Source organism: Phoenix dactylifera, unplaced genomic scaffold, assembly GCF_009389715.1.
Source record: "Phoenix dactylifera cultivar Barhee BC4 unplaced genomic scaffold, palm_55x_up_171113_PBpolish2nd_filt_p 000226F, whole genome shotgun sequence".
In the NCBI taxonomy this organism is placed as follows: Eukaryota; Viridiplantae; Streptophyta; class Magnoliopsida; order Arecales; family Arecaceae; genus Phoenix; species Phoenix dactylifera.
Genome location: NW_024067732.1, coordinates 45,510 through 57,784, shown reverse-complemented (window position 1 = coordinate 57,784; position 12,275 = coordinate 45,510).

Sequence of the window (12,275 nt, the reverse complement as noted above, 5' to 3'; positions counted from 1 at the left end):
GAACAGTCTGTTATTGTCAAGAGATTGCCGACCCGAGGTCGGATTGCTGGATCAAGGGGCAGCCGACTCGGGGTCGGGCTGCGGAGCCGAAGATATCCGACCCGAGGTCGGATTGCTGGATCAAGGGGCAGCCGACTCGGGGTCGGGCTGCGGAGCCGAAGATATCCGACCCGAGGTCGGATTGCTGGATCAAGGGGCAGCCGTAGTCTTCCTGGGCGCGCGTGCCGGTCACGTGGGGCATGGTGACTAAGTTCCCTGTTGCCCAAATAGACAACCCAAGAGGGGGGGGTGAATTGGGTTTTAAATTAATTTGGATAATTAAACGTTATGGATGATTAATTAAAAACTATTGCAAGTTATTTAATTAATGCTAAGTGCTGTGAGTGATGTGAGAGGAAGAAGAGAAGAGACAATCCAATGCAAACACAGAGTTTTATAGTGGTTCGGAGCTACCCCTTGCTCCTGCGTCCACTCCCCAAGTCTCTCTTGGGAATTCACTATAACCCCCTTGGATTACAGCCGGTTGTTTTGCAAGCTCACAACCAAACTTGTTGTTTTACGAGCTCACAACGAACTCGGTCGGTTTTCCCAAGCTCACCGACTAGAACCAACCCCGATTGTTTTCCCGGGCTCACAATCAAACCCTTACACACGTTGGTTTTTAACTTGGCTCACCAACCAACCTTAATCCCCTTGATTCAATCCCCCGATTGAACCAAGTAATTACAAGTTATAGAAAGAAAGGAAAATAAGCTTCTCAAAAGCAGATGTAAAACAATATAATCAAAAGAGGAGTTTAGAAGCCCTCAAACGCTTTTAAGCTGAAGTAGAGGAATGGCTTCTTGAACTCCGGTCTCCTCTAGAATGAGTAATCGACTTGAATGCAGGAGGAGGAGGCTTTAATTGCTGGGAAGATGTAGTTGGTTGCAGTAAATGCTGATCTTCCCCTTTTTCGTTGAAGAGCACGTTGCAGAGCTTGAAAGCTTGAATGCTTGGAGTGGAATGGTTGTTCTCTTCCTTGCTACAGTCTTCTGTGGCTATTTAAGCCAACCCCCACGGAAACTAGCCGTTACACTGCTTTTTCTGCCCGTTTTGCACACTCTGCGCAGCCTGACAATATGACCGTTGGTGGGTTGGAGTCGACTCGCGCGATCAGGAGTCGACTCAAGCTTTTCCGGAATCGACTCGGCAACTGTTCCAAATTTGAATTAAAGTTGCCGTCACGACTGGGAGTCGACTCGTCTTGACCCGGAGTCGACTCGCCAACTTCTGGAGCTGACCTGGCAATTTTGGAGTCGGCTCATCCACTGAAGTCCGTGGATCCAATTTTGAATTTTGTCCACTCGAGTCGACTCGACTGTCCTTGGAGTCGACTCGAATCTCAGAGCCCGAACTCCCGATTCTCTATCTTTTGGCTCATCCAGTCTTGGAGTCGACTCGAACTTCCTTGGAGTCGACTCGGCTCTCAGTTTCCGAAAGTTGGTCTTCTGCCTTTTGATGTGAAGCTTGTCTTGGAGTCGACTCGAGCTGTCTGGGAGTCGACTCGAATCTCAGAGGCAGTAACATGGTTTTCTGTCTGTCGATGGTCGCACAGTCTCGGAGTCGACTCGCGTATTGCGGGAGTCGACTCGAATCTCAGAGTCCATAAAATGCTCTCTGACCTTTTCTTTGTGTACCGCTGAGAGTCGACTCTTGCTTTCTCTGGAGTCGACTTGCCAACCATCGGAGTCGACTCGCGTTCCACTGGAGTCGACTCGAATCTCAGACTCGAAAACTGCTCTCTGACTTTTCTTTGTGTACCTCTTGGAGTCGACTCTTACTACCCTCGAGTCGACTCGTTGAACATTGGAGTCGACTCGCGCACTTCAGGAGTCGACTCGTTGACAGGTTCTGAGATGAGGCTTTCTGTTCTTCTTTCTGTTCTCAGTCGGAGTCGACTCGTACTAGTCTGGAGTCGACTCGAGCTCGTGCAAGTGAACTTGATACGCTTGGAGTCGACTCGTGATACTCGGGAGTCGACTCGAGTCTCAGACTTTGGTTCAGCAGACTTCTTAACTTATCCAAAATACTATGAACCAAATCTAGAGACACTTGGACAGGATTTTCACTGAAACACTCAATTGAATTCATTAGTAATCACAAGATATACTCAAATGCTTTGAGCTCATCAAAATCAAATGGGGTTTTAATCAATCACTCCACAATCTCCCCCTTTTTGATGATGACAAAACTTTGAGTATATGTAAAATGACTTGCTCAATAAATAATGAAATAAAATCCATAAATGAATTCAAATGTCTGATAATTTAATTTATCCAAGTTTGAAAGGAGTAAAACAGCAAATTTCGGAGTTAAAGCTCTCCCTTTCATTTGGAATTATATAAGCCTTCATATTATGCAATCAATTATTTGGCTTATATGTCATTAATGATTTAGCTTGATTAAAATTCAGATTCTCCCCCTCAACATATGCATTCAACTATGTTTTGATTCTCTGAATTTCCTTTTAATGCTATGAAGTTTTTGAACTGAATTTTTTGTTTGTTCTTGAGTAGGATTCAGCTAATCTCCGAATATCCCTTGAATAGATTCTGGAGATTACTCCATTAGGAGCCCCAAAAGAGAGATAATGAGCCTCGAGGTACCAAATCCACTTAGAATAAATTTGTGTGTGTTTTTAAGAGTTTATCTTTTTATTGATTTCTTTTACATATTTTATCCATGTTTCTCCCCTTTTACATATTTTATACATATTTCTCCCCCTTTTTGTCATCATATCAAAAAGGAGGTAATCACACACAATCAATGGCACAAATGGCACAAATGGCACAGAAATGAAGATAAGATGTCTACTCATTGTATTGATATGAATGTGAATACATTTGAGCATACAATAAGTAAAGCAAAACAATACAAAACAGAACTCAAACACATCTATGTCCTCCTCGAGGATGAAGCTCTCCCTCTCGAGGATGCATCTCCTCCTCTGGAGGATGTGGCTCCTCCTCTCGAGGATGTGGCTCCTCCTCTCAATCGGCTCTGCTCCATGAGGAGGGTGACTGCATCTGTGACATGGCCAAGCTGTGTGATGATAGACGTGGTGGCTCTGCTATGTGTAGTGGAGAGCTCTGTCACCGACGCCTGAAGCCCAGTCACCGATGTCTGAAGTGCGTCCAGCTTGTCGATGAGTACATTCGCCAAGCGCTCGGCCCCCTCGGTAGTGGTGTGCATGTCACGACCTATCTCCTCTCGCATCTGTCGAGTGGAGCTCGTGACCTCACTCATGCTGTGGAACTGGGCCTGGACCAAACTCCGGACATTGTAGATCTCTTCCCGTACATGAGCCGTCATGTCAGTCACGGCTGTCAAGGAAGGGACCAACTGAGAAGAGACGGGTGCAGGAGTGGGAGCAGGCACCGCACCTCGGAGCTCCCGAAGCAGCTCATCCCTCACCTCTCTGACTATCTCCTGTCGCAGCTCCCGGAGCTGCTCAGGATCAATCCGGACTGCCATAGAGGGTGGTGCCGAGGAGGAAGGTCCGGCGGAGGTGGTAGGAGCAGGAGGAGTGGATGGGGGGTCTGGATGGTCTGGAAGGTCTGGGTAGTCTGAATCGGGCTCAGGACTAGGTGAAGGTCTGGTGGTCTGAGCGGTGAGGGTAGACTTCCTAACCCAGATCCCTTCTCTCTTCCGAAACCCCATCCTGTGCATGGTCCCCGTACACAAGCGATCTGTCCATCGCAATGCACGAGAGGGTTCCCTCTCAGGAATGGGAATCTCGTACTCCCTAAAGAGAAGAGTAAAAATCATGCCGTATGGGAGGGTGAGCCTAGGTCTATCTAGGGGCTCACACATATACCTATAGATGAGTTTAGAGAAGTTGATTGGGGTGTCCTGAAGAATGTAAGACATAACAGCTAGGTCCCTCTCATTTACAAAATCAAATCTTCCTGTCTTAGGGAAGATGGATCTGGACAGAATACTCAAAAGGATTCTCACTTCAATAGGAAGTGAGCTAGCAGATACCTCGTCTAGGGGGGACTGAGGTGGATGCCCTAAGACGACCGTAAGGGCCTCAACTCTATCCTCAGGGTGTGCGGGAGCCATCCCTACTAATGGAAGGTGGAGGATGTGGGCAATGAGATCCTCCATGACACGCACAGGGACACCTACTACTGTGCCCTCGATACCTCCATCTCTCCGATGGACGGTACTATAAAACTCTTGAACAAGGCCAGGGTAAGTGGGAAGGTCCAAAGTGAGGAAGTACTCTAGGCCCTGAGCTCTAAGCCTATCACCTATGGTGAACCCTTCCCGGGAGAGATAGTTAAAGTCGACATACCTCCCGGTGGTGACGGCCTTCCCGGCCAACGGCCTTGCGGAAACCGCCCTAGGCGGGGAACGAGCCGGAGGTGGTTGCCTCGCGGGATCGTGCCGCGCCTTGGAGCGCCGCTCGGGACCGGCCTCGGGACGGGACCTCTTCCTAACCACGGTCTTACGAGGCATCTTGACCTAAACGGGAAGAAACACCTAAAGGACGGAGAAAGGTCGACGGAGGAGACTCGGGACGGACCGGAGACGACCTAGGAACGGACGAAAACCCTAAGAACCGGTGAAAAATCGACCGAACAGAGGTTGGAGACGATCGGGAAAGACCTCGGAGTCGGCTCTAGGGCTTTTTGAACAGTGGCGGCTTGAAAGAGAAGTGTTTGCGAAACGACAAACCTAGGGTTAAAAAGTCGGATCCCGACTGCGAGTCGACTCCCCTGAGTCGCGAGTCGACTCGACCTCGAGTCGACTTCAGAATATGTTGGGAATTGTGTCCCAAAGCCAATTTTTAATTGTAAGAAATTGGATTATGTATATATTTTTTATTAAAATGAATAAAAATTTATTCTGGCAATTTTCTATTCATCACAAGTGTTACATCTTCAAATTGAACTCCTGTGTATTGTGATGAAGTCCTTAGGACTAATTTAGTGGATAAAAGAGGTTTTATCATTTAGTCCTTAAACCAGTTCGCGACCAAATGATGAGCTGTCAATTGGACAATAGCTATGTCAAGTATAGGTCGTTGTGTGTCATTTAGTTGGTTGTCCTCTTAAACCAAAAAGTGTGGAGACACTGTATGGCATACAGGTGAGATGTAGGAGTACATCATCACTGAACAGTGACTCACCTGCGTAGCACTCCACTGTCGGGAGTTAGCTCGCAAAGCGTATGGGCATAAGTACCCCTTAGACCTGAGACTGTCACGGTGACTTGCAAGCAACTCACTGTACTTAGGCACTGGATGACCTGAATTTCTAATTCAGGGATCGGAAGGAAGCTGGGTGCAGTCAAGTACTCGCGAAGTCTGTGTACGAGTCAAGATGGGATTGACCGCTCCAGATTATAGGAGTTGATGTCTCGCTGTATTTCAATTCAGTAAAACCTTGGCCAGGGTAAACCAAGTGATGGTCACTTGATTTGATTAATTGAAATACACTATGGATGACCGGACCCAGAGTTCGACAGTCCACTCTGAGGTCATCTTGAGCATCGATGGTCATAGGGATGAATTATGCAACAACCATACGTCTAGGTTCTTGAATGTTGCTTTGCATATTCGACCTATCCGGACGTCGGGTATCATTGCTAGATGGTCACCTCGATTAGTGCATGGAGTAGTCCATGTACTACCGGCTTAGTGTTCGAACCTATCGGAGTCACGCACATTAGTCAAGCTAAGTAGGAAGGTCTTGACCCAATTTAATTAAGAATTAAATTGTGGGTCATTTGGAATTTAGTTCTGTCTATGTTCAGCTAGCACTGAACATGAGGTACATGCTAAAATTCATGGATGAACAACTAATTAAGTCTGTATTTCGGGTCAATCAAGTTTTAATTAATATAATTGAACTTGATCAGGACTCAATTGTTGAGATTGGATTTGATTGGGTCTAAATTAGTGTAATTGGGCTCGATCATGATTTAATTGGGATTTAATTTCATATTTGTTCTGATCTAAGTCGGACTTGGATCGAGCCGAAACTGGACCTAATTGTATCTCTCATGAGTCGGACTCATGTGGAATTTTTTCGGGTCAAAAATCATTCAAATGGGCTGTCAATTTGGTTTAGAACCAAATAGGCTTGCTTTATTTCAAAATGGGCTAACCCATTTCCTATTTGACTAATCCTAGTTAAATGGTTACGGCTGACATGTTTTTAAACTCCCATAGACCCGTGGACCACTCCCCCTCATGGACCCTTAAGGATTTTTTTGTGAACCGCGATGGAGAAAAGCCTGGGAGGAGAAAACAGAGCCTTCTTCCTCCCGGCTTCGTCCCCACACCGTGCCACCGTCTGGCCTCCGGCCGCTCTGCCGTCTGGACCGGAATGTCCGGTTTTGAACCCGCTACATTCCGGTTAAATTTGATTTTTGAAATCCGGCTGTTATCGGATGGATTTACTGTTTTTTCCCCACGTTTGTTTTTGAAACAAACGTTATGAATTTATAACGTATGGATTCGTAAAGACAGTCATTACTCCTCTTAAATCCTCTCTGCGTTGGCCTATAGAAACCAACGTTTTCCTCTTGAATACAGAACGAATCAGAGAGAAAAAGGTGTGAATCTATCCGTGAAATTTTGGGAAGAAACTTCACAGACAGAGGCGGCTTCGGTGGGATTTTTCTAAAGGAGAAGAGGAAGAGAGAAGAAGTGGTCCTTCTCTCTCAATCTTCTCCCAGTGGCAAGCATTCAGATCCGGCTTTCTAGTCTCCTCTCTTCTCCTCTGCGATCAGTCCAAAATTGAAGCTCTCGGGTTGGAAACGGGAGAGAAGGAAGAAGAAGAAGAGAAGAAAAGAAAAGTGTTTCTTCTAGGGTCCTTTTTGCAAAAAGTGGTTTTGCAAAATACAGATATCGTCCAACCTTCCTACGAAGCTCGACGTGCGTGCGAAGTAGAGGGCTTGCAGATCCAGGCCTTACAGAGCTACCTTTAGGGATCTAGATCCAGATCCAGATTCAAATTACCTCGACCAACTTCCGCTACGGGCTTGAGGTAATTTTACATAAAAGTTAAATTTAATATTTATAATTATTATAAATAAAATAAAAAAATTAAAACTGATTTTTCATGCCTGGCGTTCGATTTTATCGGACAACTCGGAAATTTTTCCTTCAACTGGTATCAGAGCAAGGTTGGCCGATGGAATTGGCCTATAATATCTAGAATTATGCATGATTTAATTTTTTAAATTTAGATTAGATCTAGATTTATTGATAAAATATCAATCTTGTGCTGAATTATAAGGTTGTCCTGCTATAAGGTTAACCCCTTATAGTGAAAAGGTTGTCCTAGCACAAAATTGAGATTAATTTGTATCATAAAATAAATAGTTTATTTTTGTGAAATTATGCATAATTGATGTTTATGAAATTTCAGTTTTAAATTTATTATGACCACAAAATTTAAATATAAATTGTTTATATTTGGAATAAATTGACACCTTGAATCCATGATCATAATGCATTTAATAAAGAATTAAATGTTGAATTTAAAATTTAAAATTTAAATTTCAAATAAAGATTTAAAATTCAAAATTTGAAATTCGAATTAAAATTTAAATTTGAACATCGGATTTGGGGCATGGGTTAGCACAATCAGATTAGTTGACTAGGTTAGACCTAATCATGAAATCAAATAGAAATGGACTAACTTAAGAAACATGATTTAATCTAATCAATAGTTGAACTATACTAAATCAAGGTTTATAAAATGATCAAACTCAATAGTTGTAGTTTATCATATCCAAACATTTCAATTGGATCTGATTGTGGCTCAGTGGTCGAGCCCGAGTTCCCAAGGATAACCTAAATCAACTTGATAAACCAATTGGTGTCTAAGGTAAGTCGGCATTTGATCATGGTTTTTAATTGGGGCTACCTCTTACCTGGCCAACATAGTTGGTGTCTAGGAAAGAGGTTAATGGCGTAACCCTCCCATGATCTCTCTTACCTAGCCAATTTGGTCGATCAAGTTTTGATTAAGGTACCTTGAGACTTGGCACTCACCCATGCCATTAAGGAAATCAGTGTGACTGATTAGGTGTCTAATAGACCAATAAGAGCTAGTTCTCTATATGATTTGGTGAAATCAGTGGGAGGATTTAGAATTATCGATCAGGTTACATATCATTTAAAATCCTCTAAATTATTAGGTCCTTAAAATGATAAAGTTATATAGATAACTAGATCATAGCCTCCCATTAAGGTGAATGATAATAGGTCCAATATTACAGTTGAACATGCAGGACGCTTCCGTCTGGTGTTCCTCTAAATACTGGAATTATCCTTCATTATATGATAGCTTTTTGAGCTATCTAATTGTGATTAGGTTGGCCGAGCCTTCCTCGGGCCTGATCATACATTAGGTAGTATCATCGAGTTAGTTCATTAATGGTTGGACCTAACCAGGATTTTCAGTGGAGGCCTCCGCCTACTGATTACCACTTGGGGCAAAATTGATTGCTAGAAATTGTTTAGAGAAATAATTGGTAATGTACCTACCCTTAGATGCACATGGGTTGGCCGAGCCTTCCTTGGGCCCGTATGCAGTCTATGCGGATTCTAGTACCCACTAGGGAATTAAAGTAATTCCTCGAATTAAAGGTAGAGGCTATTAATTCGATTAAAATAGTGGGAGAAAATTTTAGACTAAAGTCCAAGTCTTTAGGATTAAATAAATCATATACTGATTAGTTGGGTTTTTTCCTTTATTTTTCAGATATGGCTAACTCATTATCCCTCCGAACACTATTAGACAATGATAAGCTTAATGGACCTAACTTCGATAGCTGGTATCGAAAGATGAAAATAGTATTAGAGCATGAGCGGATCCTGTATGTGATATCGGATCCTGCACCTGAGGAACCTGCAGCCAATGCACCACGTGCAATCAGAGACGCTTATCAAAAGTGGCTCAACGATCGCACTACAGTGCGTTGCATCATGAGGGCCTCGATGAATGACGAGTTTAGTCGTAAATTCGAGGAAGCGCAGCCAGTGGAAATCCTTCAAATGTTGAAGGAGTCTTTCGGCACACCTGATGATGTTGAACGACATAAGACCTCCTGCGCTATATTCAATGCCCGCATGAGGGAAGGGGCATCGGTCACCGATCATGTATTGTACATGGTCGAACAAATCGATCGCCTAAGTAAACTTAGTTTTCCTTTGCACGAGCAATTGGGCAAGGATGCCATTTTGAATTCACTTCCCAAGTCCTACCTGACCTTCCTTAGTCATTATAGAATGACTAAACCTGAAGTATCCTATCATGGTTTGCTAGGTTTACTGCAGACCTATGAGAAGGATCACCAACTCAAAAAGGAGTCGGTGAATGTGGTAGGTGGGACTTCTGCAGGACTTTCTTCCTTTAAGAAAGAAAAGAAGAAGAAGGTGCAGAAAGCTCGTGCTGGGGTCTCTAAGCCCAGCCAGACTAAGAAGCGTAAAGCCGATAAGAGCAAGGCAGAATGCTTCTTCTGTAAGAAGATGGGTCATTGGAAGCGGAACTGTCCGGCTTACATAGCGTCCCTTGATCCAAACAGGCCTAAGAAGAAAAAGCAGCAAACAGTTGCTGCACAAGGTAATTATATGATAACACCTTGTAATTTTTCAATTTATGATTCTACCACTTGGGTATTGGATACCGGAAGTCCAATTAATATTTGCAATTCGTTGCAGGGACTTCAAGTTAGTAGAAGATTCAAGAATGACGAGAGATTCCTGAACGTTGGAGATGGAAGATCAGTTCCAGTCCTAGCTTTAGGAGTCATTCAGCTTGTTTTTGAATCTGGAGTAGTCATATTAGATGATTGTCATTATTGTCCAACATTTTTAATGAATGTCATCTCTGTAGGCCTTTTGGCCAAAAATGGTTATTGTTTATCAATAAAAGAAAATTTTTGTGATATCATTTTGAATGGTATTAAAATTTTTCGTGGACAATTGAAATATGGCATTTATACTCTATCACTGCCTGTGAATGTAATGTACACCTCTAATAAACGCCCTAAGTTAGATAATGTCAATGAAGCCTATTTGTGGCATTGCCGGTTAGGTCACATAAATAAAAACAGGATAAACAGGTTAGCCCAACAGGGCATTTTAGAAATCAATGATTGTGAATCATTGCCAACTTGTGAATCCTGTCTTCTGGGTAAGATGACCAAGTCACCTTTTTCTGGAAAGGGTGAACGAGCCAGCGATGTTCTTGGCCTCATACATACTGATGTATGTGGACCTATGAACGTAAGTGCCAAAGGTGGTTATGCCTACTTCATAACCTTCACAGATGACCTATCCAGGTATGGGTATGTCTATCTGATGAAGCATAAGTCGGAATCATTTGAAATGTTCAAACAATTTCGTAATGAAGTAGAAAAACAGACTGGAAAGAGTATTAAGATCCTTCGGTCAGACCGAGGAGGAGAATACCTTTCTGGTGATTTCTTGACTTATTTAGAGGAGAATGGGATTCTCTCACAATGGACCCCTCCAGGAACACCTCAGCACAATGGTGTATCCGAAAGAAGGAATCGAACTCTGTTAGACATGGTTCGATCCATGATGGGATTTACTAGTCTGCCTGTATCTTTTTGGGGTTATGCTTTAGAGTCTGCATGTATAATACTAAATAAGGTTCCAAGTAAGTCTGTTGAGAAGACTCCATATGAGATATGGACTGGGCGTAAGCCGACACTTTCATACCTTAGGGTTTGGGGATGTCCGGCTTATGTTAAACGTTCTCAAATTGACAAACTTGGTCCTAGATCCGATAAGTGTTATTTTGTAGGGTACCCCAAGGAAACTAGGGGTTATTACTTCTACCTTCCTAATGAACAAAAGGTGTTCGTAGGACTTAAGGCAACCTTTTTGGAAAAAGAATTCCTTAGTGAAGGAATTGTTGCCTCTAAGGTTGAACTTAATGAAGCTCAACAGATGGAAGATTTAACACAAACTACTGAACCCACAAAACCGGATTCGATTAGATCAAACCTGGAGCCCAATGTAGAAGCACCATTAAGGCGATCAGGTAGAGTACCGCGTCAAGTGGACAGATACTACGGTTTCTTGGTCCAAGACGCAGATCCCATTGAGCTTGATGAGAACAATGAGGATCCGATTACCTATATGGATGCTATGCAAAGGTCCGACTCTGAGTTATGGCTTAATGCCATGAGATCCGAAATGAAATCCATGGAAATCAATAGTGTATGGACACTAGTTGATCCACCCGAAGGGATAAAACCCATAGGGTGCAAATGGATCTTCAAAAGAAAGAGAGGCGCAGACGGAAAGGTGGAGACCTATAAAGCCCGTCTGGTTGCCAAGGGGTATCGTCAACGTTATGGTATCGATTATAACGAGACTTTTTCCCCTGTGGCAATGCTAAAATCTATTCGGATCATGCTAGCTATAGCAGCATATATGGATTATGAAATTTGGCAAATGGATGTAAAAACAGCTTTTCTAAATGGAGAGCTGGAAGAAGAGGTGTATATGATACAACCTGAGGGTTTCACATCCATAGACGAGTCCAAAGTATGCAAGCTACAAAAGTCCATTTATGGACTTAAGCAAGCTTCTCGAAGTTGGAACATACGTTTCGATAAAACTATCAAAACATATGGCTTCGTTAAGAACGAAGAAGAACCTTGTGTCTACAAGTGGGTTAACGGTTTAGTGATCACATTTCTTGTGTTGTATGTGGATGACATTCTCTTAATTGGGAATGACATTCCTGCATTACAAAATGTAAAACTCTGGCTGTCATCACAGTTCTCCATGAAGGATCTGGGAGAAGCATCCTACATCCTAGGGATGAAAATCTATAGAGATAGATCTAAGAGGTTGCTTGGATTGTCCCAATCCACGTACATCGACACTATGTTGAAGCGGTTCAACATGGAGAATTCCAAGAAGGGCTATCTTCCGATAGGCCAAGGAATTTCTCTCTCTAAGAAAGATTGTCCGACAACTTCCGAAGAGAGAGAGCGTATGAGTAGAATCCCATATGCTTCTGCAATAGGTTCTATCATGTACGCCATGACATGTACAAGACCGGATGTTGCTTACTCACTAGCAGTAGCGAGTAGGTATCAGTCTGATCCGGGTGAGAACCATTGGAAGGTGGTGAAAACCATCCTTAAGTATTTAAGAAATACTAAGGACCAATGGTTAATCTATGGAGAATCTGACTTAAAACTTGTGGGGTTTACAGACTCTAGTTTTC